This window comes from Alligator mississippiensis, chromosome 5 (genome assembly GCF_030867095.1).
Source record: "Alligator mississippiensis isolate rAllMis1 chromosome 5, rAllMis1, whole genome shotgun sequence".
NCBI classification, from domain to species: Eukaryota; Metazoa; Chordata; order Crocodylia; family Alligatoridae; genus Alligator; species Alligator mississippiensis.
The window spans coordinates 62417606-62443880 of record NC_081828.1 but is presented as its reverse complement, the minus strand read 5'-3'; the positions used below and the strand labels follow the sequence as shown (position 1 = coordinate 62443880).

The 26275-nt window shown below is 42.8% G+C and overlaps 1 long non-coding RNA gene across 6 annotated transcripts in view; it reads right to left on the bottom strand.

The window, feature by feature from the left end:
* Positions 1-26275, bottom strand: part of LOC132250820 (uncharacterized) — a 372117-nt gene that overhangs the window by 171458 nt on the left and 174384 nt on the right. For 5 of the 6 annotated variants that reach the window (XR_009462457.1, XR_009462452.1, XR_009462454.1 and 2 more), the window contains exons 2-3: positions 24436-24579; positions 11460-11562 (exon numbers count right to left, since the gene is read on the bottom strand). This is a non-coding gene — a long non-coding RNA (uncharacterized LOC132250820). The remainder of the gene's footprint in view (positions 1-11459; positions 11563-24435; positions 24580-26275) is intronic. The other variant, XR_009462453.1, reaches the window with a different exon arrangement.

Sequence of the window (26275 nt, the reverse complement as noted above, 5' to 3'; positions counted from 1 at the left end):
AGGTGGAGCAGGGGAGTGGGGATATGGTCATGATCAGAGGTCTACCCAACTCAGGGAGGCACCTGGCCAACTTTGTGGGTAGATAATGGGGCCAGCTGCCATTTTCAAGGGATTATTGAGGCTGGGCCCCCCATGCCTCTGATTGGCCAAGGGGTCCCGCAGCCCTGTGCCTAGCCACTGATTGGCTGTGAGGGCTGTCTGTCCTACAGTCCCACCCCTCACTGCTGATTGGTTGTGAGAGCTGTCCATTATGTGTCCTTGCCCCTTGCTACGAAATAGTGGCAATGGGTAGGGCCACATGACAGGCATCCCTCTCAGCCAGTCAGTGGTGAGGGGTTGAGGCAGCAAATATCTTGGGTTCTCCTGTATACCAGCAGCTCCCCCTTCTCCCTTCCCTCCAGCAAGCTGATGAGGTGGGCCACAGCACTATGAGGACTGCTGGCTCCCTCTGGGGAGCCAGCATTTTATTTTTGGTAAGTTTTCTTTTCTTTTTATCCAGATCTTGTGGGCAATGCCCAGTTTCATGTTTTCTGTAAAATCCATGTAATTGTGATGTTGGTGCGTCCTTAGTCATGACCAGCAGCCCTTGCTGAGCAAAATGGGCCAGGCAGCTCAGCTCCAGCAGGATGGGGCCATAAAATGACTTGGCAGGCTCTGTTGCATGCCTGCTGGGGTCAGGAAGAAGGGCCTGGCAACTCATATCCAGCAAAACTGGGCCCTCAGCTGACTAAGCAGGTGCTGCTGACTGCCTGTTAGGCCAGGGAAGAAGAGCTAAGGAGCTCAGCTCTGGCATGTTTCAACCCTCATCTCCTGAAGACAGGAAGAATGGAGAAGGAATTCAAGAGAGGAGTGCATCTGCACTGACACCTCTCCTCCCTGCCTTCCAAGATCCACCCCCATCTCCAATTTCTATTTAAACACTGACTGTCAAGTGACTGGCTGGGGTCATCTGAACCCTGGCTGGGGTCATCTGAACCCAGCTGTTTCCTGCCTATGCAGGGGGTCAGACTCGGTGATCTATTGAGGTCCCTTCGGGCCCTAACATCTATGAATCAATGAATCTATGACAATATCAGAAATATTTAATGGATCAATTTTGCATCTTTTCCTACCAGTCTATAAAACTGGTTTTAACAAGAACAAAAAGGTTTTACAAGGTTCTACAAGCACTGAAGGACAAAACAATTTAGGTTGGATTAATAGGTACTAATCCCCAAGAAAGTCATTTAGGAGGAATTAGACTGAAAGCTTGTCTACAATATTCCCTGCCACTGTAGCCTTTAGTATAGAATCATAGAAGAGTTGGGATGGGAGGAATCTCAGAAAGTCATCTAGTATTGCCCCCTGCTCAAGGCAGAATCATCCCAGTCCAAACCATTCTGGACAAATGTTTATGTAACCTGCTCTTAAAAACTTCCTAGAATGGAGATTCTACAATCTTTCTAGGTAATTCATTCCAATGCTTAACTACTATCATTGCATGAAAGTTCTTCTTTAACATCCAACCTAAATTTCCTTTCCTGCAATTTAAGACATACACCTCATCTTGTCCCATACAGCCAGAGAATATATTCTATCACCATCTTCTTTATAACAACCTTTCATGTATTTGAAAACTGTTATTAAATCCCTCCTCCATCTTCTTTTGCCCAGACTAAGTAATCCAACTTCAAATTTCCCATTAAGTCATTTTTCCCAGACCTGTAATCATAGTTGTTCTCCTCTGGATTCTTCTTAATTGGTACATGCATTTCTTAAAGTGTGGTGCCCAAACTGGATTTAGTTCTCTAAGGGAGGCCTCACCAGTGCTGAATAGAGCAGAAGATGAAGAATCATTTCACTGACCTGCTAGCAATGCTCCTCTTCGTATAGTATGCTAGTAACTTTTTGGATCATAGTCAGTTTCTGGTCCACAATAATTCCTGGAACTTTCTGTGCATTACTAGAGCCTACCCCAGTGGTTCTCAACCTTTTTTAGATTCAAGGCGTCCCTTGTAAAATAGATTAATAGATTTGTAGATGCTAGGGTCAGAAGTGACCTCAACAGATCATCAAGTCTGACCCCCTGCCTAGGCAGGAAAGAGTGCTGGGGTCAGATGACCCCAGCCAGATGCCTATTCAGTGATACCTTGCAGCATCCCTGAAATGTTAGCTCTTAGTTTTCATTCTGTTTCCAACTACTGAAAAATACTAGTTCCACTCTTTTGTTGCGCCGAGCTCAAAAAGACCACAACAGATCAGACTGTTTTTAACACTATGAATTCCTATTTAAAATCCCTGACATTATTTTGTGAATCACATTTTCACACTGAACAGTGTTAACATTTTGTGATACCTTGCAGCATCCCTGAAAGCATCTCAAAACACTCCAAGGTGCCAAGGCACCCTGGTTGAGAATCACTGACCTACCCAGTTGTTCTCCAGCTTCTACAGGTGTAACAACTGTATAAATGTCAAAGGATACTGTCCGAGGGTTCGAGCTGGGTACCCCTGCACCCCGCTATTCTCACCCGCCATGACTTCGATCTTTAAACAAAATTGGTGGAGGGAGGAGATGTTATTAATGTGGGTACCCACGAGAATGACCACACATGCACGATTTCTGATTCAGGTGCTTTATTACTCTTCTAACTCTCTCTTTAGGAACATCAGTTGAAAACTAAAAGGAGCAGTTGCCGGACTGCCCACTGTGAACTCTCCAGAGTTCTGGGGATCCTTGTCATCTGGCTCAGATATTAAATATTAAAGGCAGTTTCAGTAAGCAGCCACTAATTGCCTCATTAGCGGCTGATTACCGCCGATACTGGGCTTTCCCAGTATCGTTCTGTGCCGGCCTACGGGTCGCGGCTCTTAGCTTGTTTTCCTTTCCTTTCCTTATTTTCTTTTTTCACCTTCTCTCTCTCTCTGGGTGAGGGATCAGGGTCCCATTTCTCCCCGGCAGGATAGAGCATTTCTTCCCCACGCCCCTTTCTCCTGGGCAGCCCCGCTGTGTCCTGACTCGGAGCCAACGGCTTTCACCGCACCGACACTCTGTTTCCCAGGGACTCACCACCACAGTTGGTTTCTTAGGGCAGACAGCAACTGAAAGGATGCCGTCCACCGGTCCAGTCGCCGTCTGTGTGGTGAGTCCTGACCTCTGGACCTTCCTGTGGATCCTGGGTCGCGGGGCTCCTCGCCTGCTTCTCTCAATGTGGAGGTGCCCGCGCCCTTTCTTAGTAACAGAGTTGCAGCCGTGACTCTGTTACAGATACTGATATAGAATCATAGACAAGTAGGGCTGGAAGGGACCTCTGGAGATCTAGCCCAATCCCCTGCTCCAGACAAGATCATCATTAGTCATACTAACCCAAGGCTCTATCCTTATCTAACCTATTCCTAAAAAGAATATGATCAACCCCGTCGCACAACTAAAGGCATATTACCCAAAGATACCAAAAGCACCCTAACCAGTCACACAAATTAGGGAAACAATGGTGGTCCTGCTGGTGCAAGGGTGTTAAAATGCATTAAAGATTCAAAGAAGAAGGCCATGCCTCCTACAGAGGAGGCAGCCAACTCCCCCTCAGTCTGTGCCGATCTGATCATGGGTTAAAATTCCTTCCGGATCCCAAATGTGGTGATCATTCTTACCCTGTGTGGAGGGGCAAGACCCTCTAACCAGGAGAATCTGTGTTTTAAACCCAGCAGGAGCCACTGCCACAAAATCCTCAGTCTTTGGCTTCTGAAGAAGGCCGAAAAACAAATAACAAAAAACCCCCCACAAAACTAGAAACAAAACAAAACTATCCCCTTATCCCCTTCCCCCCCCCCAAAAAAAAAAACAAGAAAAGAAAAAAAAGAAACATGACACCTCGAGCAACAGGACAGGGGGGAAGATTCATACCCAACCCTATGTGGTCATCAACAAAGCCTAGAAGCATGAGAAAATCAAACACCCTCCATTATGAACTGTAATGATCTGGCTCTTTCCCCAGCATGGTTCTGTAGTGATATAAGCATAGAAAAGCTATCCAACTTCAATCTTGTTTCATTCAAGATCAAAGTTAGGGCAGGTCATCTTACTTCCATCACTAGAGAATCATGCAGACATAACATAATAACTGCTACTGTGCACTCTCAAGCAGCTCTCCCTCCCCTTTTAAAGCAGCTAGCACTGTACAGTTTTCCATACTGTATGTTGACTACAGGGTCCTTTTTTATTTATTTATTTATTTATTTTTACAGTCCTTCCAAGCATAGCTACTTAAATGAAACTAAAGGCCTGATCACTGCTTCAGAGACAAAGTAGGTGCAGGTATCTAAAGAAAGTTTGACCTGATTCGTTTACTCCTTAAGGATGGTAAGACTTTAGGTAAAACAAAGTTTCATAATAAAATCATCTGTTTGCTATTTTGAAATATTTTTTTCTCTAATGATTTGTTCCCACTGCTAAATAATGCTTTTGTTTAAGAAGGTATGTGAACACTGGATACTCTTAGTTATAGACTCCCATAGGGTAAAGCCCAAATGGGCACCTATACATGTGACAGACCCCTACTCTGATGCATGTTAATTAGCACTCATTGGATCAGACTCAATTAATTGAGTTTGGTGTGAGTCTACAGAAGCATGCTAATTAACACACTCCAGCAGCCTCCGTGTCATGTGTATTCAGCCCCCCTGCATTTCAAAATCACGGTGGGAGTGTTTTAACTAAAGCTCTTCAAATGCAGGTGCTTCAATTAATCTCAGAGCTGCTCTAATTAAAGGACCCCTCCGCCCCCTCCACCCTGGAGCATGTGTATAGCCCAGTGGTCCCTAAACTTCTCCAGGGCCTCTCCAAGAATAGAATAGATAAAAACACATGACCTAACACTTGAAGACTTACACTCAGAGTCCAGAGATACAGTTAGCCCTATAACTGTGAGAGCTAGTAAAAAGGAATTCTGGGTTTCAGTTAATATTTATGCTTATTTAAAACATTTATTAAATTGGTAAATTTGAACCAGGTTTTCTAAAGCAGAAAAAAATATTATCAATATCCCCTGAATGTCGACTTGCCTTCACAACTTCAGACTCCTTCCTTTTTTATTGGCTTTCCAGTGATTATCCTCCTGCTACCTCCATGTGTTTATTATACTTATCCCCCATCCCAAACACTGTTACTTCATTCACCACCATCAAAGACATAAAATCATTTTTCTTCCTATGAAGCAATGTACCAAAAGCTGAAGCACTTAACTTCAAAGGCTGACCACAACAAAAGGTACGGAATCTGTGTGCAAACAGATACAGAGACAATTCCTTTCCTTTTGAACTGTGCAATGTGGTTGCAAAATGAGAGGCAATATAACACCATTGTTTTCCATGATTAATTTAATAGGCAACAAGGCCTTCCAAAACTGGAGAACCAGAGGGTTCATATACTTAGATTGACGTGATTTAACTTTGCCTTCTTCCATTTATGACAACCTTGTATTTTCTTTGCATCTTCCTTATTTTTTCCAGCAGTTGGTATTACTTCCTGTCCTTTAGGCAGGCATTTCCATCATTAACTAGCTATATAACATGATACAGCTGACTTCTTTTGATAACTATTTCAGCACAAACACAGTTTGTATGCACCTTTGCAGAGATTAGGGCAAGAAATCAATCTCTGCACAGCAGTCCATGTACAAGTTACATTCCACTTACTTCTATTTTAAAATTTCAACCAGAAGACTTGCTGGATGAAACAGTACAAGGTATCCTATCTAATTTAAAAAAATTGCCTCTCTTTCCAGGTGCTAATACCAATGAATAAGGGACTTTAAACTGGCACAATAAGTAAAAAAGAAATCCAAAGTTATTAGCTTCTTGAAAAAACTTGATACAGTGACATAGGGATTCCTCACATCTTTGGAACACAAGCTTTCATTTATTTGAAAAAGGTAATAAGAAAAAGATTATTGTTATCCAACATATGCTTGATATAAGAACATAAGAAGTGCCATCCTGTGTTAGACCTATGGTCCATCTAGCCCAGTGTTCTGTCTCCAACGGTGGATGCTATGGAGGGGGAGTATCAAACTGGAGTGTTCCAGCTCCAGAGCAGGGACAGGAAAAGTCCAGCCCCTACGCCAAATTGGGCCCATGGCGAACTCCATTTCCCAGCAGCCCCTGCCTGTGTCGCTGCGGCTGGTTTCCATGGAGACCCCAGAAGTGGCAGCACCTTGACAGCATGGGGCCAGGGTTTCCATGGAGACCGGCCCCAGAAGCACTGGCAGGACATGCAGCTGGGCAGGGAGCTGCTCCAGGGTTGGGACCTTGTGGCAGTCACAGTGTGGTCTGGAGCTGGATCAGAGCTGCAATCTGCAGCCCGCATGCCTCAGGCAGGGGTGTGCAGGCAGCAGATCATGGCTCTGCCCTGGCTCTGGGCCATGCTGTCACCACTGCAAGATCCCAGCCCCAGAGCAGCTCCCCACCCAGCCACATACCCTGCCTGTGCTGCTGGTGACAGTCTTCTTGGAAACCCCAGCCCCACACTAGCACAGTGCTGCCACTACTGGGGTCTCCATAGAAACTGGCCACAGTGACACAGGCAGGGTTTGCTGGGAAATGGAATCCAGCTTCTGGCTGGATCTGCCATTTTGACCACCCCTGCTCTAAAGTGATCTCGCATTCCATACCCTCCCTGGCAGGAGGGTGACCCCAGCAAGGTGACTGTCTAGTCTCCTCTTGAAGATTTCCAGGGGTAGGTGATTGCACCACCTCTGGAGGGAGCTTATACCACAGTATGGACACCCTGACTCAGTTTTTCCTAATGTTAAGCCTGACTTGGTGTTCCGGGAGTTTATGGCCATTACTCCTAATTTTCCCCTCGTGTGCCCTGGTGAACAGTTGCTTACCGAACCCTTTTATGTACTCCCCTAGTGTAATGGTAAGCTGCTACCAGGTCTCCTTTCAGCCTTCTTTTCTTCAGGCTGAAGAGTTCCAGATCCCTCAGCCTTTCCTTGTATGGCTTGCCATGTAAGACTCTGACCATACGGGTGCATTGGTGATGCATAGGGGGTACATGTGCACCCCCTGAGATTGGCTGTGCACCCAAAAGTGATGGTGGAAATGCATTTCTGGTTTTGCTGGTGGTGGTTCTGGGCTCAGCGTTTGGCTGCTGGGGGACTCCCCCCTTCCCCCCCCAGTCAGTGATCAGCTGCTGGGGGACTCCCCTTCCCCCGTCAGCAATCTGGTGCCCACCAGACTTGGGAGGCACCAGTCACCCATGTATGGGTGGCTCTTCTCTGGACTCTCTCAATCTTGTCCATCCCCTTGTTAAAGTGTGGGACCCAGAACTGGATACAGTACTCCAGCTACAGTCTCACCAGTGCTGAGTACAGTGGAAGAATCACCTCCTTGGTTTTGCTGGAAATGCATTGATTGATGCATGCCAGAGTATTATTTGCCCTACTGGCTAGAGCATCACACTACCGGCTCATATTCATACTGTGGTCTATTATTACCCCCACGTCACTAATTCATGGTGCTAGTCCATTTGGTGCTGCCAAGCTTGTAGGTGTGTTGGGGATTGCTCGTCCCAAGGTGGAGCACTTTATATTTCTCGATGTTGAACTTCATCAGATTCTGATCCACCCATCTTGCTATCCAACTTGCCTAGGCCCACCTGAATCTGTAGCCTATCGTCAAGTATGCTTCCCCATAACGTGGTGTCATCCATGACCTTGGCCAGTGAGCTCTTCACTCCCACATCCAAATAGTTAATAAAGATGTTGAAAAGTACTGGACCAAGCACTGACCCCTGTGGGACACCACTGCCCACTTCTTGCCAAGATGGCACAGATCCATTCACTATGACTCTCTGGGTCCTATCCTGCAGCCAGTTTCTCACCCACTTGACTGTCTCAGAGTTAAGACCACAATCCTCCAATTTTCTCATGAGAACAACATGGGATACTAAATCAAAGGCCTTTTGGAAGTCTAGGTATACAATGTTAACCTGCTCTTGTGTCCAGGTGGAAAGTTACCTGGTCATAGAAGGAGATGAGCTTGGTAAGGCAAGACCTGCCTGCGATGAAGCCATGCTGGCTGTCATTCAGAATCTTACCTTCTGCAAGCTTATCGCAGATAGACTACTTGATGAACTTTTCTAGGATTTTCCTTAGAAGTTAGGCTGATTGGCTTATAGTTACCCAGGTCCTCCTTCCTGCCCTTCATGTGGATGGGCACAACATTGGCCCTCTTCCAGTCCTCAGGGACTTCTCCAGAGCACCATGAGTTGTGGAAGATTTTCACCAAGGATTCCACAATGACTTTGGCCAGCTCCTTCAGCATTCTCAGATGAAGATCACCCAGTCCCAATGACTTGCATATGAATAAGAAATTTAGACAGTCACACACCAATTCTATGGCAATAGTAGGAAGTTGATTATTCCTACCATGCTCATCCTGTACTCTACCTGGTGTTGTTTTCCCCTTGGTCCGGTGAAAGACTTTGGTGAAGTAGTCATTCAGGAGTTCAGCTTTTTCCTGGGTGCTGGTAACCAGCTATCCTGAGTTGTTGAGCAATGCCACCACACTCCCATTTGTTTTCCTCCTGTTCCCTATGTACCTAAAGAAGGACTTCTTGTTGTCCTCAATTCCCATTGCTAATCTAAGTTTGGTCGCTGCTTTAGCCTTTCTTATCTGTTCCCTGCAACTGTGGGCCATCATGGAATAGTCCTCCTTGGGGCCTGCCCTGAGCTTTCATTGAATATAAGCCTCTTTCTTCTTTCTTATAAGTCTCTTTCTCTTTCTTCTTTCTTAAGAGGACTGCGATTTCCCTGTTACCTTTTCTCTGCATGGACTTCCTTTATGCTTCAAGGATCGTGTCCTTAAGGAACAACCAATCTTTGTGCACACCTTTAGCCTTCAGTCTCTGGCCCCACACCACTTCCCCTACTAGTGACCTAAGCTTATTGAAATCTGCATTTTTTAAATCCAAGACTTCAATCCTGCTATCAGATTTGTCTACCTTACATCGGACAGTGAACATAATAGCTTCATGATTGCTGTTGCCCAGACTTCCCTCTATATTTAAGTCAGTCACCAGGTCATTTCCTTTGGCTGGGACCAAGTCTAGCAGAGCATAACCTCTGGTTGTCCCATGCACCTCAAGTCAGGAATTGCTCATCAACACAGGTCAGGAAGGATCATGACCAATCCAGCTTGGCTGAGTGTTCCTCCCAGGAGATGTCTGGATAATTAAAATTGCCCATGATGACCATGTCAGGTGCATGTGCACATGCACATGTGGCCTTAGTCAATTCTCAGGTGAACTCCAGATCGAGTTCCTCCCCCTGGTTTGGTGGTCTGTAGTATATGCCTACAGTATATACCTACAGTTACAACCATATTAATGTTAGCTAATGAAGAACAGTTCTTTCAAGTAATAATAGTCCTAGTTTCAAGGGAAAGCGTATGTAACATAATGACTATTAGTAGTATGCCAATTTGATTTGAAATAGTATTTCAATTTCTTATATCTTCTATTTCCGATAATTTTCATATCTGAAACTCTGAAACTCCTTTCATGCTTGTTGCTTACTGCAATTAAGCAAGGAAATTGAAAGGACCCATAAGAGTATCAAATTATATTAGAATTTGTTATTGCTTATTTAGAGAGGAAATGGGCTAGATGCGCACAGTCATAGGAACAAAGGACAGGAAAGGGCTTCCCAGGCCATCAAGCCCAGTTTCATGCATTCTCAGAAAACTGTTTGTCTAAAAGTGTCCACAAAACCAAACCATCTTGTACATCACAGCCATAAAGCACTCTATTAAAAACAAAAAACAACAGTATGCAAACTGCAAAAGGGAAAGAGCAGTGGAAGTGAGAACACTGCTAATGCATTGGTCACTTTAATGTCACGGAAATTCTTAAGTTAAAATATGCTTAAATTATCCTCAAAGAATATCACATTTGTATATAGGTGAAAGTAAAAAATCCTAACTCTCCATGCCAATATAACACAGGAGAAAAGTTCCTCCTAATCCCAATTCTGGTGATCAGTTTGTCCCCGAGTTCATGAGTAAGATCCTTCAGCTATTCACCTTGTTGGTTTCTGAGAGTTCCAGTACATGCCACCTAAACTTCCATCACTAGCTGACAAGCATTAGGGCCCCACTCTAACTTATGGCGCATAACAAAGTGCCATGAGTTAGAGCACCCTCTGACCCAACAGATGTTCACCTGTTGGGTTGTGAGTGGGAGGATGGCAGCAAGGCAGCCTGGACTGGGCCAGGGCAGTGAATGGGAACACTCCAGAAGCCTCCCAAGAGGCTCCATAACTGCAACCCCAGCCCTACCTGACCGCTCCAGGGATGTCAGCGAGGGAGCTCCCAGCTGCTGACTGGCCAGATCTGAGGGGGAGGAGAATGAGGAACAGGGCTCCCTTGCTTCATAGCCCCACCTCAGCTACCCCAGGTGGGGTATTGGAGGGAGCTGGATCTGTCCCAAAGGCAAGAGTGTTCCATTCCCCCTCCTCCCCCTCAGCTCTGGCCATTCAGTAGATGTGAGCAAGCGACCAGCACAGAACTCCCACCTGTTGAAAGGCTAGAGCTGAGGGAGAGTGGGTTGGGAATGGGCCCTCCTCACCTTGAGGCCTCCCCAGCTACCACAGCTGAAACATTGTGGGAAGCCAGGTCAGGCCCATGAGACAAGGAGGCTCCATTCCTTCCCCCCCCCAACTCTGGCCATTCAGCAGCCATCAGTGCCAGCCCCCTCACCTCAGAGGCCTGACCCAGCTCCTCCCATTATCCCAGCTGTGGTAGCTGTGAGGGCACGAGGCAAGGGGGATCCATTCACCTGCCACCCCCCAGCTCTTGCCATTCAGCAGCTAACAGCTCCCTCTCCTTCTCCTGGACAGCCTGGGGGGCAGCACAGCTGGGCACCAGCTCAGTCCAGCCCTGCCCCACATATGAAAAATTAACCTTAAAGGAAACACAAGTTCCCTAAGGTGCTCTGCTTTTGCACACCTTAATGTAATACCTGATTTAACCAGGGTTATTTTTTCAAGCAATCAACCATTTTTAAAGTGCTCTGCAGCCATGCACATTAGGGCTGTGCGAAGCTTCAGGTGCTGATTTGATTTGAAGGAGATTGGGCCTGATTTGGTGGCTGAATCTCTGAATCCTAATCAAATCAGAGGACCAATTAAAAGTTCTGACTTGATTCAAAGTTCTGTGAATTGATTTGGAAAAAATTCGGAGAGCTTCAGTGATTCAGGCAGTCCCCGCTGGCTGCAGCAGGGAGCTGGACCTGGATTCCATGCTGGTAAGTAGGGGTCAGTGGAGGGGAGGCTGGAGGAGCAGGGAGAGGACCATGGGGGGATGCCTGCCAGGCCTCATCCTCTGCCTGCTCCCCCAGCTTCCCCAACTAGCTCCCAACCCCCGCCCCTGCATGGCTGCCCATCCCCAGCTCCAGTTGTTTAAAAAAAAACCCTACTCACCAGGTGTTGCCTGTCCCTTGAGTCGGCCAAATCCAAATCCAAAGTGAATACTAGCTGCTTCGCACTTTCAAGGGCCAGATTGCTTGAAAACTCCTGTCTGTGCCTACAATGTCCAAAGTTTCAGAATAAGAAGGGAAAGATAACCTAAAAGCCAAGTAAGTATTATGGTGAAAAAAATATTCTTCCTGGCCTCCGGCAAATAGTAAACACTCTGAAACAACTCAACATCTCCACATAAAGATGTTTTCCTTTCTAAACTATCATGGGGATACATATCATATGCACTGATTATCTATAAATAACATCCTTACCAAATCATATTTCTTTCACAAATAGTTATGAAGCAGAAGCTTAAACGTTACTCATCAGCCATGGATAAAGAGAGGGAGATGTGTAGAATTTAAAATTTTAATTTTAATATCTTAGCAAAATACTGGTACCTAAAATGCTTGTCATTTAACAATAGAAGTGTTCTTGGTTTTTCAAAACTATGTTTTGAGACCTTGTGTGCATCTTTAAAGACCATTAGGGGAATTACATGATGAACACATTTTGTTCTTACTGTGCTCCACAGGTTGAAAATGTGATGTTGTGACATAAAATGTTCCCTGGAGCTTCTTTATAGAGAAGGTGGAACATCTCAGGGGGCTATTCCATATCTGACTCTAACTTATCATGCTATTGTCATCATATGCAATACTTAATTTTAGTACTTACATGTTTCATTATAAATAACTTAGTATAACCTTGATAACTCCATTCCGTTTTTCTTAATGCATCTTGAGCAGTTTATGGTATAACTATGTACATATTGCACAGTAAATATTTTATAAGGGCATCTCTTGTCACCTATTTATCATTTATAATGTTTTGTGAATGCACTATAAAATATGTATTAATATTTTATAGGCATTGTGCTGTTACTTATGTGTATTTAAATATATTTTTAATCCTTTATAAGTCATGCAGCTTTGCACCTGTTTGGAAAACACTCAGAAAGTTCATTAAATGATTGTATCACAACAGTTACGGGCTACTGGACCCTCCTGTTGTGTACTAACAACTAATGATGGGTAACTTCATCAGAGCTTTAGCCACTGGAATAGGAATTTTGTAGGATGAGTCTTGCCATAATGATTAGATATACTGTATAATGTTCTAGCTAATACTAAGCTCTCTGGACCACTGATGATTCACCCAACTGAAATAAACCCATGAAGAAAAATGTACAAGTGGCTCTGCCAACATTGGAACTTTACTGGTGCCTACATAAATTTTAACAAGAACTTCCTTTTGTGCTTTTGCTGCACAGAGGCTGAAATTTATCAAATTTTTTTTGTCAGGTTTGATTTGGTGTAAAATGAAAACAATTTCAATTGGCAACACCACTAAATTTTGAAGGGCAGCAAATCAAAAAGAGCGGACAAACCAAAACCACATGACTAGAAAACATGAGAGAAGCAAAGGCTATATGTAAGTAGTAAAAGGGTACTAAAAAAAATAAGAGAAAGGATACAGCACACATATGCAAATGAAGGATAAAAATCAAGCAGCCACACCTATTGCATTAGAGCAAGTTTATTAAATGTTGCCTTTTGAGTGTAAACAAGTAACATCTGGGAACCTACAGATATTTAGGACTGAAGATAGGAGCCAACATTATCCATGAGAAAAATTTTACTGAAGAAATTTAAGAATCAATAAGCTAACATGTACTACTGCCACCTCTATTCAAGTTCATGTAATTTGGAACTCTGTGAATAATTCCTTTTTTAGTTCAGAGACAACATCACTTTCTTTCTCTCTGCCAAATGAATATTTAATATTTGTCCATTTTTGACACTGAGTATAGTGTCCAGTACCCCAGAATATTCAGGTTTTCAGTTAGGATGCTGGACAGGAACTGGGGGCATCCAGCTTATAATCACTGCTGTGAATCACTGGATTTCCACATAGTGGATGCATGCGCTACCCATGGGGCAGCAAAAGCACTACCAACGTCTCTTTCTCCTTCTCAGTTTTGTAAATGACACTTAAGTTCCCTCGTGAATCTAATCCAAAACAGTGAAATATTTCACTTCAGAAATGCCAAAACAAACCATTGTTTTTTGCCTCTAACTATTGACTGTATTTGGGTAAAATCTGCAAATAGTTTCATGTACCTTAAACTAAAACTTTCAGTGAACAAATGATTCTCAGAAAAAAAAATATTGGTGATCTCTAACAATGTATGATTGTATTTCCCTCAGTTATTGGTTACAGGCACTATAAACTTTAATAGATGCCATCATCAGCACTAAAGAGAAAAATGACACTTCAGTTTTCTAAAGGTGCTGGAGTGTTTTTATTACATTATTGAATAAATATACTTTTTTATTTCTTTTATTTTTTGCAATCTAAATAAATCCATAAGAATAATTCCTATGATGACTGCAAATGAGAATTAGAAAATTAAAACATAGGATACTTGAAGTTCAACCCCCAAAAAATCAATAGTAATGAAGAGGGGGCAACTGGAGTACTAGCCCTAGGCAGTGACCCAGGAGCAGCAGGGGTAGAGATAGGGGGCATTGGAAAAAAAAAATAGATGCAATTTTGCTGCCAGACCAACTACCAAAATTCTGCTGGTGCAACCAGTGACATTGCCCCACGTGGCACTGCCAGCCAAGGCAGCCAGACACCACACATGAAGTCTCCATCAAAAATCGAAACTTTTTCTAATAAAAGTAAAAATCCGGTTTGTTCAAATTAAAACTGGGTTTTTATTACTTGGATTACATTAGGGTTCTCTTCTTTAAAATAAACCTGTTGAAAATGAAATCTGAATATAATACAAAATATAGGAAAAACTAAACTACTTAAAATTTCTAAAGATTTAAATAATAAATATGCTAAATCTAAAAGCCTTCATGAAACGTTTTGAGTTGCAAACTATGCTACTCTATATAAAGAACCAGTGAAGAATAAAATAACTTTTGAGGTCAAGCTTCTAAATATGGAGCAATAGGCCACATACTGTATATATGGTCTGCAGACAATAAAGAAAAGGATACATCATATACTTGATGCAGCTCATTTTTTTGAGAATATTCTCAACCCTGGAGAACCACGATAGATACCCAAGCTGAAGATTCTGCTTCTGCTATGACAAGGGCATCTAATAATTGCCCATCAATCATACAGACCGTAATACATTTCAGAGCTGAGGTGAACCATTTCACAGTGCATATTTGCTGATGATGTTTTAAAGAAAGTCACACCACTGAACTGGTGGAAGTCACTAGTTAAGCATAGAATCAGAGTTTCCTGAAGTGCTAAACTAGCTTTGCAGCTGTAGCTCTTATATAGTACAGACAGCATATTTTCTTCATCTGGATTCATACATTCACAGGTGAAAAATCAACTAGGAGTTGAAAATGTAGGAAAAACATCTCCCTCCCTATGAATAAAAGCAAGCAGGGAGGATAGCACAAGTAACATAGGAGACTGTCATCATTTTGAGAGATTTAGGAATCTGAATTCCAGTCATTTTCAACTAAGCATAGTTAAAAATGTTCCCAAGCTAACCTAAAATGATCTATTTAATTCAATGGCTGTAGTTAAAACCACAGTTAAATAAATCATTTAGCTATAAATTTGAAACATATATTTTGATAAGAAAAGTTTATGCCTCTAAAACATCTAAGGTTGTACTGTTTAATGAAAATAAATTTTAGATTCTTTTTTGCATGTTTGTTTAATTCCAGTTACCATATTAGAGAAGCTGCTTGGAAAAATTAATGAGCAAACCAGTAATTCTATAGTAAATAAGCAATCAATCATTTACCATTTTATAACATAGGAAAAATATCTAAAAAAACCACAATACTAAACTGTATAATTTTTATATAGTATATATATATATATATATATATATATATATATATATATATATATATATATATATATATATAATATACTATATAAAAATTATACAGTTATATTATATTAAAATATTAGAACAGTTATATTATTATAAAATAATATTAGAACATACCAAATACCATCCTAGGTACCAAAAATATGTACTGACTCTAGTGTAAGAGCTCTATTTAATTGTAAAGCTATGCTTTTAAATGGTCATGTCAACTGATAAGAATGCACCTTTCTTTAAAGAATGACTGAAGTACAAACAAAAACATTATTAAAATGGATTATTAAAAATAAAGAGGGGCTTGCCAGTATAAATTGCTGATCTAAATCTTCTCTAATGAACCCTTCTCTTAGATTCTATGCTACCTGGGCATTACCCGATTCCCTTTCTCTACTTAAAAAAATGCTTTTTAAAATTTATGTTATATAATTATAATTTTCTAAGCACTTCTATGCTTTGACAATACATCAAATACAATACATCATACCACCTATTTCTTTTTTCATTTTTATATTAAATTGTGAATTCTAATAAACCTAAAATGGGGCCACTTGTCCGTATATTACTTTCCAGGAGCAATAACAGTAATTTTAATTGATTAAAACATACATTTAATACTGATATAAAATGCATATTGTATCCATTAGCTGATGGATGACCTATTTGAAATTGCTATAAAATTGTCAGCTCATGTTTAATTTATAGCAGAAAATTACAAGTTTAGTGTCTTAAGTTTTAATTTTAAGTGATAATGCAGTTTAAATGACTATGCTTTGGGTATATTATAACCCGTGGTGACTTTTTTATTTATTTAAGAAGATTTCTTGGCATTATCAAAAAGGGTAGCACATGAGATTTTTCTTTTCTTAGTTAACAGCATAGTAAAAAAATGTGAATTCTCCCAACCTCTTCCAGTAAATGCATAATTAAAATGTTCCATCTACCCAACCAAATTTTTAACCTCACTCCAAACTTCACAGTCCACAACAAACACTAAAAAATTCATGACAGGCTACATGCTATATCTAGAGGAAAAAAAACCCAAACGCAATTTAGAGAAACAGAAGATGAGAAAGAAAGGCCAATGGGTCCTGTATCACCATATTTCACTGCTTAGATGTCCAAAGTAATTATGTACATTACAGTTTAATTAGCCTGTCCATATAATGTGTGCTTTTAATTATTCAACTATGGCAAGTCATCGCTATAGCTCAGTTTGTGTCTGCCCGTGAGACATATCACTGCAGAAGGTACTGTTGTTTTCAAATCTGTAATTTCTATTTTTCTCCTCTGAACAGCTCCTTATGCAAATCTTCAGCAAGCCAATCAGGGCACAAGATTCCCACAGACTTCTGACTCAGTATTTTATTTTTTAAAGTTTTGACATTTTATTCATGCTGTAAAACACAGACACTAGGGGAAATTGAGCAAGAAAAATTATAATTTATTGAAATATTTTTGATGTACTAATGGACCAAGGATCTAAGCCTGGAGTGGACAATTATTTCAGGCGGAGGACCACTCGCTGAGTTTTGGCAAGCCATCAAGGGCCGCATGACAGGCAGCTAGGGGCAGATATATATTAATTTTCTACATTTTTTTTAGGGGCCCTGTGGGCCAGATAGAATGACCTGGTGGGCCGCGTCCAGCTCGCGGGCCACATTTTGCCCACCCCTGAATTCCATTAAAATAAATGGATATTTTTCAACTGATTTTTAATGGGATTTGAAAAAGACCTCAATTCCTTCATATATATTAAATTATGCCCTAAAATCTACATGTGTATAATGTGGATAAATAGAAAACTATCTACTGCAGCCCTTCTTTTCTCCTGGATGAATGCCTTTTCAGATACAGAAATCCAATAGCATGGAAGGAGAATTCTGAGAGATTCAAGGAAGGAGCATCTTTTTTCTATTCCTTTCCTACCCATACAAGGTATGGCAAAACATTAATAACCTTAGCAGGACTGCACTTCACAGTATTACTCCATTAAGCTTCTGCTCAAGAAAAAACAATCCCTAATATAGGAAAGCACTACCTCTCATCAACTTACATAGCCCCTGCCACTGTAATGTCTAATTTTATTCCACAGCCTTTAATGTATGACCTCTCACCTGCCCCCACCATAGTTCCACCAAAAGCCATGCTGAGAAAAGAAATAAACCCCCTAATTTTGTGTAGGGTGGCATACCTCCCTGTCTTCACCCCTATTTCTTTTCCCCAAAACTTATAACTGCTAGGACCCAAGAACCTCCCTGACATCACTGCCATCCTCAAACCTTCTCCACATAAGCCAAGCCTGTAGCTGGCAGATTAGCCATGAGGGTACATCCATTCTAGTGTCCATCCCTGCCCCATCCTGTCCCCTGTTAATCAATACCCAGTGTTCATGCCTACATTGCCCATCCCTAGCAACAGACTTTATATTAAAATCCCTTTATTCTTAGGAAACATAGCTTAGTGCTGCCCACTTCAAAACTGGATGATTATAACTGAGCAACCCATTTAGATTGGTTTTAAAATTTTCTTTCTATTGCTCCCAATGAATATATGAAAATACTCAAAATCCACCCAATTTGGCAACTACATCACAGGAAAACCAGGGGAAAGAAACTGGACTACTATTTTTTCCCTCCTCAAACTTAATCATTTACAGTTGTAATATTTGTGTCAATAACACTTCACAAGGAATGGGTAGAGAGAGAGAGAGTCATTTGAAGTGTTAAATTCCACATCAAAATTCAGAGTGCTTCAGCAACATGCAGACATATAGCCCCCTACCCCAGAGCACTTCAAAAAGACCATGAAAGCATGTAGTAGAGGTGTTTTCCCAGTGTGCCTCTTGGCCTCCAGTCTCCAGAAGTTCCCAAGGACAACCAAGCATACAGAAGAGCACTCAATGGCTATCCAGCCTGTTCCTTAGGGAGTAGAGAACTGCAAGATGTTGGCATACTGAACAACCCCAGATCAAGAGATCCATGAGGACCCAGAGGAGGAGGCGACGAGTGCTCGTCATAGGCGACTCCATCCTGAAAGGTACGGAAGGACCCATCTGTCGCCAGGACCCCTCAGCACGAGAGGTATGCTGCCTCCCTGGAGCAAAGATTCAGGATGTGACAGAGGTAATCCAGGCTAGGATCAAGCCCACCGATTACTACCCCATGGTCCTTGTCCATGTGGGTACTAATGATGCGGCCAGGAGAACCCCCGATCACCTGATGGCGGACTACAGTGCTCTGGGTGGCGTGCTGAAGGAGTTCGGTGCACAGGTGGTTTTCTCTTCCATCCTACCAGTGACCAGACGAGGAAGACGGCAGGAGAACTGCATCAGAGAGACCAACTGGCGACTTCGGCAGCGGTGTCTCGAGGCAGGCTTCGGATTCCTGGACAATGACCCGCACATCACGACGAGGGACATGCTCAGCTGGGATGGGCTTCACCTGTCCCCCAAAGGTAAGCGTGTGTTTTCTACTAGGTTGGCGGATCTCCTCCGGCGGGCTTTAAACTAGGCTCGTCGGGGGGAGGGGAGTACGAGGGCAGGGGAAGCTGTGGACCAACAAACCATGTGGCACCCACAAGGACAGCCCAGCCTGAAGAAGGAGAACATTGGAAACCTGAAAGCCATGGGGAGACCAGCACTACAGAACAGGTAAGAAACAAGAAGGTAAGAAACAATGGGCCCCTTGGGACTCGGAGCGGGGGGGCAGCAAAGGCACCAGTCGCAGGGCTCAAGTGTCTATATACTAATGCTAGGAGCATGGGGAACAAGCAGGATGAATTAGCACTCCTGCTTGCACTAAGCACCTACGACTTAGTGGGGCTAACAGAGACCTGGTGGGATTCATCCCATGACTGGGTGGTACATATTGAGGGCTATAGATTGTATAGAAAGGACAGGTCGGGGAAGAAAGGGGGGGGGGTTGCACTTTATGTCAGTGAGCAATATACATCAACCCTCATCAAGACAGAATCCAAGGTTGAGGAAGTAGAAGGATTGTGGGTTAGGCTACATGGGGGGCAAGGAGAAAGGGATTTGGTGGTAGGGGTCTGCTACAGACCCCCACACCAAGGGGAATAAATAGATGCGGGGCTCCTGAGGCAACTCTCGGAGACCATAAAAGCTAAAGAGGCGGTAGTCATGGGGGACCTAAACTACCCGGACATCTGCTGGGAGACGCAGACAGCAAGGTCCCATTGCTCACGCAGGTTTCTAACCTCTGTACAGGACCTCCACCTGACACAGGAGGTGCATGGTCCCACTAGGGGGAATGCCATACTGGATCTGGTATTGGCAACAGGAGATGACATGATAGGGGACCTCCAGATCGGTAGCCATTTGGGAGACACCTAATGATCACCTAATAATAGAATTCAACATAAGACGGCGAGTGGGTAAGGTAACTAGTAGGGTGAAAGTGCTAGACTTTAGGAAAGCTGATCTCAATGCACTCAGGCGATTAGTCAAGGAAGCACTGCAGAATAGGAGTTTTGAAGGGATGGGAGCCCAAGAAGGGTGGCTGTGCCTAAAGGAAACGATCCTTCGGGCACAAAGCAAGACGATCCCCAAGCGAGGCAAAAAAGGGAAAGGGGCCAGGAGGCTTCCATGGCTGACCAGAGAAATCCAGGGCAGCCTAAGGGCCAAAAGGGGAGCACATAAAAAGTGGAAACAGGGTGAGATCACTAAAGATGAATATACCTCCTCTGCTCGTGCTTGTAGGGAGGCAGTTAGGCGGGCCAAAGCTACCATGGAGCTGAGGATGGCAACCCAAGTAAAAGACAACAAGAAATTGTTTTTTAGATATATTGGGAGTAAAAGGAAGGCCCAGGGAGGAATAGGACCCCTGCTAAATGGGCAGAAACAATTGGTGACAGATAGGGGGGGACAAGGCTGAACTCCTCAACGAGTTCTTTGCCTCAGTGTTCCTAAGCGAGGGACACGACAAGTCTCTCACTGGGGTTGTAGAGAGGCAGCAACAAGGCGCCAGACTTCCATACGTAGATCCTGAGGTGGTGCAGAGTCATTTGGAAGAACTGGATGCCTTTAAGTCGGCAGGCCCGGATGGGCTCCATCCGAGGGTGCTGAAGGCACTGGCCGACATCATTGCAGAGCCGCTGGCGGGAATATTCGAATGCTCGTGGTGCACAGGCCAAGTCCCGGAGGACTGGAAAAGGGCTAACATGGTCCCCATTTTCAAAAAAGGGGAGGAAGGAGGACCCGGGCAACTATAGGCCAGTCAGTCTCACCTCCATCCTTGGTAAAGTCTTTGAAAAAATTATCAAGGCTCACATTTGTGAGAGACCAGCAGGGCAAATTATGCTGAGGGGAAACCAGCTCGGGTTTGTGGCGGGCAGATCATGCCTGACCAATCTAGTCTCTTTCTATGACCAGGTTACGAAACGCCTGGACACAGGAGGAGGGGTGGATGTCGTATACTTAGACTTCAGGAAGGCCTTCGATACGGTATCCCACCCCATACTGGTGAACAAGCTAAGAGGCTGTGATGTGGATGACTGCACAGTCCGGTGGGTGGCGAATAGGCTGGAGGGTCGCACCCAAAGAGTCGTGGTGGATTGGTCGGTCTCGACCTGGAAGGGTGTGGGCAGTGGGGTCCCGCAGGGCTCGGTCCTTGGACCGATACTCTTTAATGTCTTCATCAGCGACTTGGACGAGGGAGTCAAATGTACTCTGTCCAAGTTTGCAGATGACACAAAGCTATAGGGAGAAGTGGACACGCCGGAGGGCAGGGAACAGCTGCAGGCAGACCTGGACAGCTGCAGAAAACAACAGGATGCAGTTCAACAAGGAGAAATGCAAAGTGCTGCATCTAGGGAGGAAAAATGTCCAGCACACCTACAGCCTAGGGAATGACCTGCTGGGTGGCACAGAGGTGGAAAGGGATCTTGGAGTCCTAGTGGACTCCAAGATGAACATGAGCCGGCAGTGTGATGAAGCCATCAGAAAAGCCAATGGCACTTTATCGTGCATCAGCAGATGCATGACGAATAGGTCCAGGGAGGTGATACTTCCCCTCTATCGGGCGCTGGTCAGACCGCAGTTGGAGTACTGCATGCAATTCTGGGCGCCACACTTCAAGAAGGATGCAGATAACCTGGAGAGAGTCCAGAGAAAGGCAACTCGTATGGTCAAGGGCCTGCAGACCAAGCCCTATTAGGAGAGACTAGAGAAACTGGACCTTTTCAGCCTCCGCAAGAGAAGGTTGAGAGGCGACCTTGTGGCTGCCTTTAAGTTCATCACGGGGCACAGAAGGGAATTGGTGAGTATTTATTCACCAAGGCGCCCCCGGGGGTTACAAGAAACAATGGCCACAAGCTAGCAGAGAGCAGATTTAGATTGGACATTAGGAAGAACTTCTTCACAGTTCGAATGGCCAAGGTCTGGAACGGGCTCCCAAGGGAGGTGGTGCTCTCCCCTACCCTGGGGGTCTTCAAGAGGAGGTTAGATGAGTATCTAGCTGGGGTCATCTAGACCCAGCACTCTTTCCTGCTTATGCAGGGGGTCGGACTCAATGATCTATTGAGGTCCCTTCCGACCCTAACATCTATGAATCTATGAAAACCCCCTCTTGTACCCTGCAGCAGAGAACAGGCATTTCAGGAAGTGCTTCAATGTGCAGCACTTTAAAAATGTTCCTTTTTCAGGAATTATTGTTGAAGGATTTCAGCAAGTATGGACATGCTTGGAGTGCTTCAGATAGAACACTGGTCCATGTCCACAGGGTCTTAACCTGAGTGAAGACATGCTGGTGATATACTATTATCCCAAATATATACAAATTAATCCAAATTCCAGGTTATATGCAGGTTCTATAATTTACCTCATGGATATCAGCACTATACGTATCAGATAGCCTGATGAAGGGTTTTTGAACCCAAAAGCTTGCTTAATAACTATTCTCCAACCATTTGGGTTGGTCTAATAAAAGATATCAAATTCACCCAAGGAAACTTGTCTACGTATCAGATATACATTTATTCCATATAGTTCTGCATATTTAACATATTGAATTTATTAATTCATTTATCAATTCATCCTGTCATACCAAGGAATTGCATTGGTATCCACCTAGACTGTTAGAACTTTGAGGAAGAAACCAGCTTTTCATGAGAAGTCTATATCACATCTCACATAATGAACTCACCACCAGTGCCCAACCACAAATCAATGCTATGCTTTTATTAGCAATGATATTTAGAAATATAAGTAATCAATTTCCTTATGGTGCTATTTTGTTATTCTCTTATAAATTAACATAATATATAGTTGGAATGTGCAACCTACAATTTGGTTACAATGATAACTGGACTTGTACATGTTCTGTTATGCCTTTAAAAGCTCTATCAAAATTTGCAAAAAGATTTTTTTTTGTTTTATGTTTTCTTTCAGTGTTATGAATCATCAGAAAGATACTATTCCCATGATAAAACCCTACTCATTCATTCATACAAGTCTATAGGGCGGTGGCACCCAAACCTGTTGCTGTGCAGAGCATCCTTCTTGCTCCTTTGTTACAATAAGCCATCTGCTTAGTTTGGCACTTTCTTCATGCAATATTTCTGCTGCACTACAACACCCTACCTTTGGTAGGAAGCAAAAATCTTGATTCTCTGGTCAGTCTTGGTACTGTACTTCTATCTAGTCCCTAAGAAGATGCAGTGCAACTGGGTGACTTTGGTAGGTAATCATCCCTTTCTGTACTTTTGTTTGTTTGTTTCTATTAGTTTTTTGATGGCCTTAACTGTTAGCTCTGCCTTTATTTTCCTTTTTGCCTTCAAGGTATCAGAGGAGACTATCTTGTCCTGGCTTACTTGAATTCTCCTGAAAAATACTGCTGTCACCTGAGTATATTGTATTAGGTAGGCCATAACTTCCAAAATGTACCTTTATCTACAAGACCACAGGTCTTGCATGAGTATTCTTCAGGTACTCCACCCTCAAAAATTGGAGTAATAATCTATTGTGACTTTGTAGTTCATATTACAGAAGGTCAGACTTCACCTAGTCCTAAAGCCAGACTTGGAATTTATGAGGGTAAAAACTCTCCTTCTGTTGCCTCTTTCTCCTTGGTCATACACCTCATACTCTTCCAACAAAGCATTCATATTGGACCAGTAGATATACTCCCTGGGTCATCTAAGGTATGCTTCTATATGCAGGCGGAAAGAATATATTTATGGAGACTATTGCCTAATCTCCTCTGCGCAAAATCCTATCCTGTGTGCACTGCTGATCCCTCATCTAGGAGTGGAAATTAAACTCCTGTGGCACTTTCTCCTTGTGATATAGCCAAGCTAGGAGAGGAAACCATTTTACTCCCGGTAGAACTCCTTAACATTCAATATTTTGTTAGAACTTCCCATCTAATATTCAAAATATTGTGACATGTTGATAAAACAGTAGTGAGATTCTATTTGTGAGGTATTCCCTGCTCAGTGTATCCTGCCACTAATAGATCTTCACATTATCATGCTACAGTTTCAATAACACACCGTTGTCAGTTGGGTGCACTTGGCTACACCCTGACGCCTCCCAGTGGCTTGTTATCAGATTGTGCATCCACCTTATGCTCAAAGATGAACTGTCTAAATCGTTCCATTCCAGAAAACATGCCTTTTTTATATGTACATATTTTCTTTCTGTGTCCATCAAGGCTCTACCTGAAAATGCTATGGACTATTGGTTTTCCATGAGTTCTGTTCCTAGACTGCCTCCTGAGGCATCACATTGGAGCTCTAAGGCTCTACAGGACTAAAGTACTTTAGGATTGGTGTCTTGCATATTATTTTCCTCACTTTTTCAAATCCTTGCTGCATCATTATGCATTAACTGTCTCAAGGGCTCACAGTAACTGGAGCAGATTGTGAAAAGCTGAGAAAGGAAGTTGGTCATCAGTACAGATTTCTGAACTCCCTTCACATCATTTCATCTGTTCATTTCCTTAGTGGATCTCAATTTCCCAAGGTCCATCAGAGGGCCTCAAAAGTCAATAAATATTCATATAGAACCACAGTTTTTCTCAGTTTCATAATCTACTCCATCACCTGTTTAGTTGTGGCATATGATCCTCTATTGTCTCTGTCTAGGATCCTTCATCTTCAACAATAAACAATCCTGGTGCCTCAGAGTACTGTTGATATTTGGCTCAGCATGCACTTGGATGGGCTGATGCAAATAGCCATTCCTACCTGTTGAAAAACATGGCAAAATTTGTCAGATGTTTAGACAGCTTATCTAGCTCAATAGGGCAGAATCATTCTTCCCATTACACTAAATACTTGTTAGTATTTTAGTCCTGGATAGTTAGTTGGTGATAATGGGCAGTGATGTTTCGTTAATGCTCTCTTAACTGGCTCTGGATCAGCAGAGCTCCTCAATTTATCTAAAAGTTTTCAACATTAGTAGCCTGCTGATCTACTCAGTGTTAATTTCAAATGTATGTAACAAATGCCTTTCTTTGCAGACTTTCAAGTTCTTCCTTTATTTGCTTCAACACAGATAATTTATCACTGTTTTGTTAGTCTCCTGTTCTGGGGTCGGGGATTCATTTCTAACCTCATTTTACCCTCTAAGGCCACATTCAGATGTGCAGGGGCATGTGCTAGCAGTGACAAAAATAGGAACAGCACAAACTTGTTGGTAGCTGGCAGCCAGAGCGTCTCCCTAGAAAACCAAATCTCTGTGTCTGCTGGCGCACACTCATGTCATATGCACCACGCCATGTTTTATTCCCAGGGATTTTTTTTGCTACTGGGATTTGTGGCACCACAAACCACATGCCCCTGCTTGTCTAGATATGACCCAGAAGTCCATGTGGAAAGTTAAACACTCCTGAAAGCTGAAGCTGTCCTGCTTCCCTGCTGATACCTTCTAAGATGTGAATGATACTGCATTCTAATTTGTTGAGCTGTACCTACAACTTTCTACATTAATTTATTATGAAGTCAATACGCAATAATTGTATAGAGACTAGTGGGATTACTCTGGCATTGTATTATTCTGTTCCTTTTAATTTTTCCACACTGAAAGAACCAAAACTAACTTGTGGTTGATAGAACAGAATATAACAGCTGTTAAGAGCAGCATTTCATTCTAGTCTAGCACAGAATTGAATGCAGATACCCTACATTATGGATCTGATAACTTTACAATATCTTACTGCTAACCCTTGCTTCATATAATGTTGTTTAGAGTTATGCTGCTGCAAGTTAAGAAAGGAATAAATGACTCTTTGACCATGCTTAACCCTCATCCATTCTCATGAAACCATAACCGTTGTTGTTTCATGGGGTCACTTGTTACCTTGCAATTCAACACTGTTGGTCTCATAGGATAACTGGTTATCCCACCCACATGAACAAAATGGAACAGTATCAATGTACCAAAAACTATTTACTAAACATACAGGTGGTTTAAAAGAGTATTTATGATGATTTGAACCCAAAATATTATGTAACTAGAACTATGAGCAAAATTTAAACTTTTTTTTAGGGTTTCAAAACGTAAATGAACAACTTGCTAAGTCTGCAGTTCACACTGTTTTCCAACTAACAGTTACTTCCAAAAACATTTCCTAACTATTTTTACTATATATTGCATTCCTCACAAAGCTGCAATGGTGTACAGTGGTTTGTCACAACCCAAGGGTGTGATTTTTGTTTGTGTGTGCTTCGGCACTGCTGAATTATTTCCCGCCACTCATAGCTTTCTTCGCAGGGTGCATTTCTTAGTTGCAAAAAGAGAAATGCAGGGTGCCAGGAGTTCCCACCATTTGTATTTAAATTTGTGCCCCACTATTGGCCAGTTCTAAATTATTCCTATGTGGCGGCTAGCGATTGGCTTGCTAGCCGTATAAAAGGCTTGAGCGGTTTCCGCCCAAGTTGG